The 3,876-nt window shown below is 53.6% G+C and overlaps 1 long non-coding RNA gene across 1 annotated transcript; it reads right to left on the bottom strand.

Moving 5' to 3' along the window:
* Positions 1–266: 266 nt before the first annotated feature.
* LOC110309982 (uncharacterized) lies at positions 267–1,824 on the bottom strand. Its single transcript, XR_002379783.3, has 2 exons — positions 837–1,824; positions 267–338 (listed from the first exon to the last, which is right to left on the bottom strand). It is a non-coding gene; the product is annotated as an uncharacterized LOC110309982 (long non-coding RNA).
* Between the last annotated feature and the right edge of the window lie 2,052 nt (positions 1,825–3,876).

Below are 3,876 nucleotides of genomic sequence, written 5' to 3'. Positions count from 1 at the left end.
CATGGAGATCCCAATGATAGAAGGCCGCTGCTCTCTGCGTTAAAGGGAAGAGCGTAAGGTTCTGCTTGCTTTCCCATGCCTGTGTTTGTTCTTCTCCGCAGACACCTTGGAGGGGAAGTCGTTGGCAAAGCAGGCTGCCTCCAGGGAGGGAGTCTGGTCCCTGGGGGAGGGGACAGGAGCCTCCGTATGGCACGCGCTTACCTTTTAAATATTGAATGCATAAGTGCACCGGTAATTCCAGCGAATAAACAAATAAAGCACAAACGTTTACAATGTGAAACTTTAAAAATAACACCAGGAACAGGAGGCTAGGAATGAAGGAGCCAGGTAAAGGCGTCCTGCGAAAGAGACAGATACAGTGCATAAGCCCCTCACCACATTGCCTCCCATCCCCCCACCACACCTCCTCCTGCTTCCTGTATCCCACCCTGGGGTGCAGCATCTGCCACTTCCTTGAAGGGTGACAGGATCCATGACGGGGAGCAGAGTAGTACAGAGCCAGGGGCAGGGACACAGGCTGCGGGACTTGAAAGGGGATTCTCAGTCTACCTTCAGGGGTCTGCAGGGACAGTGCCCAGAGGACCTCAAACCCTGTCCATGATTCAGCAGGCTCCCTAGTATACACACAATCAGTCCCAACATCACAGGAATAATCAAGGGGCCCTCGGACAGTCATAGGCTTCTCCCTCTCTAATCTTAGTGGCCCCTCCCTCTGGATGTGGCCCCTCCCTCCTGCTCTCCCTTGCTGCTTTTGTCTGAAATATCATCAGTGCCCAGTGCCTGCCTGCCAGCAGCCTGAGGAGTGGCAGAACAGGGTAGGGCAGGCAAATCCCTACCTTAAGCATCTCAGCGATCTGGATAGGAAATTCCAAGGTAAGCATGGGGGCACTTCATGGACCCCGGAAAGCCTTCCCAAGAGGTGTGGCTGACTGCGACCGGAGAGCCTCCAGGCCACCTCGTCTCTGACAAAGATTGTGAGTGGCCTGTTGCAAGTTCTCCAGTGCTTATGGGTCTGGCCTCAATCTCAAAAAACAAACAAACAAAACAAAAACAAAAACAAACAAAAAACCATCCCTTGGAGGCTAGTGAGACAGCCACCAGTTAGGAATGAGTACTGCTCTCCCAGAGGACCTGAGTTCAATACCCAGCACCCAAGCCAGGAGGCTCACAACCATCTGTAACTTCAGCTTCAGGAGACAACACTTCTAACCTCTATAGACAGCCTATCTCTCTCTCTCTCTCTCTCTCTCTCTCTCTCTCTCTCTCTCTCTCTCTCTCTCTCTCTCTCACACACACACACACACACACACACACACTCACTCCACATTATTTCTTTTAATCTCTCAAAGCCTTAAGTTTCAAGTCACTGGCTTAGGTTGATACTCGGGCTAGTTACCCAGCCCTGGTGGACACATCCTCGTAGTATGCACAATTCCAGCTACAAGATTCTGTACCCACAACAGCTCTTGGAACCTGCCTGCTGCTTTCTCGGCTTCTGGGGCTTAGATGGTTCCTGAAGGTCCAGCCTCACCCATCCTTGCTCTCTTGTCCCAGCTGGAGCTGAGTGCCAAGCTCTGGAAGAGACTATGTAATCTGCAACCCCAGTTCAGCTCCCAGTTGGGACCTAGAGGCCAGAGAGACCCCTGGAGAGTAGGTGGTCAGACCTCAGGCTGCAGGGGCCATCCATGGAGTGGGTAGCACACAGCAGAGAACTGCTCTGGTGCTGTCCCGGCAGCTTGAGACTGGCAGGCCTGGTCTACCCAGCAGCCGAGGATGTCTGGCCCCAGGAAGCACAGTTTCTTCAGGCTCCATGTTGACCGGTTTTCTGTGGGGTTGGTGGGATAGACAAGCAGGAGGCCCTGGAACAGGCTCTTGAGGGAAGCTGGGACTCTTCCATGTGTTTGCCCCAGATGAGGCTCTGACCGAGTCTACGGCAGCTCCCACCAACTGTTCCCTAAGGTCCCATGGCCTTAGACTGCAGAAAGGGTGCTGTTCTCTCCCAGGGTCTCAGCCAGTCCCTGGCTTGTCTCTTAACTCTCCCGAGCCTGTGTATTTAGGTCCCTCAGCCTCATCCAGTAGCTTCTGATTCCTGGTACGATGCCGTCCGTCCATATGCTGCTCCTTTTGTGGGGAAGGGACTTCCAGCAGCACAATGTCATCATGGCCCCGTCATTATCCCAAAGCATGGCATGGTGGCTCTGCCCATGTCCCAAAGCGCAGTGTGGTGGCTCTGTTCAAATCCCAAAGCACAGCATGTGGCTCTGACCACATCCCTCATCTGCAGCTTCCTAAGGCAGCCACCTTGATGGCTGTCTCCAAGAGGGTACCTGCTCTTCAGAGATCCCTGGGTATTACTAGCGACTGGGTATTACTGGGTATCACTCAGCCTGTCACTCAGCACCCTGGGCTGTGTGTGGACTCCCAAAAGGACAGCTAGGCAAACTGATCTCCCTTGCAGCTTGGCATCCCTGTCTGGTGCTGTTCCTGGTCTTCAGTCTGTTCCCACTGAAGGAACGGATCTGCAGAGGTGTCACTAGCCTATGGCAGGACCTGCTTGTGAGTGGACAGACACACATTCCTGTGTCGAATGACAAAAGGTTTTATTTAGAAAGTCCCAGGGGTAAAAAACCCTTCCCTCCTCCCCTGGTCAGCTGCCTGACTTGTTAGGTCCCTTGGCTCACACTGCTTGCACAGTGAAAGCTTTCTCATGTCCTAGTTACTCACACACACACACACACACACACACACACACACACACGGGCACACACACACACACACACACACACACACACACACACACGGGCACACACGGGCACACTCGGAGCCTCAGAGGTCCAAAAGCAGGGGTAGGGTTGAAGGTGTCAGGCAGTGGAGGTCACCTGCAGGCCAGGGCCATATCAGACTCTTTTTTGCCTGAGGTATCCCCTTGGGCCATGTTTCTAACTACCAACCTGTCCCCTCCCTTAACTGCAGAGCCCCGGAGAAGTGATGTCAGCATAGCCTGGGGCAACCCTCAGGGCCCCGCTCCTAGGGTCAGCCTCAGGGAAAGACACGCTGGGACCGGCAAAGAGATGTGACCATCCTGGCACCTGCCACACTGTACCCTCGGAGGGCTGAGTGACTTTCCACCAGTGTCTGTGTTGCGCTTTGAGCACCAGCTGGGGCTCAGAACACCCCGCCCCCCCCCCACAGCTCCTGTCTCTTTTTCTCAGCAAGATGGGGGCATGGCAGGGGTACAAGTGAGCAGAGGGTGCAGGAGGGACATCCAGGGTAGGGGAATGCCAGAGTCTCCCTTGGCTCAGTTTACTCCTCTGTTAAGCCAGGCACCAAAGGACAGGGTCTGTGATTCTACTTAGAGAGTGGGGGGTTGCTGGGGTTATTGTTTTCCATGAGTACAGGACTTTGCTGGTGGGCAAGTATCCAGAAATGATTGCAAATGGCAGTACAGTACCATGCATGTCATAAAAAAGCAGAAGAGGGGATTTTATGATAGGTATCACACACACACACACACACACACACAGGCACACACACACGCACAAGCACGCACATGCACAAGCACGCACACGCACAAGCATGCACACACAGGCACACACCTACAAGCACACCCTTCCTTTTTCCTTCCAGGATGTCTCCAGCAAAAGGGTAGATACACACAGCACAACACAAGTTCTATTTGATTCTGCTCAAAATCATCACACAACGTTCACACTCGAAATTCCTAACTGCTGTCGTAAGCCCGTCTTCCCCAAGGCTGCTTACCTGTGATGTATCATAGCTGAAGGCCAGGCCCAGTCTCTAGCAGAAGTCTTTGATGCAAGGGCCAGGATCCTGAGGGAGCCTCTCCAGCCCCAGGGCTGATCAAGGAAGGTCTCA

The sequence above is a fragment of the Mus caroli genome, unplaced genomic scaffold (assembly GCF_978045245.1).
Source record: "Mus caroli unplaced genomic scaffold, Mus_caroli_1 scaffold_16, whole genome shotgun sequence".
Classification (NCBI taxonomy): Eukaryota; Metazoa; Chordata; class Mammalia; order Rodentia; family Muridae; genus Mus; species Mus caroli.
Note: the sequence above shows the minus strand (reverse complement) of the source record. Positions and strands in the feature narration are given on the sequence as shown.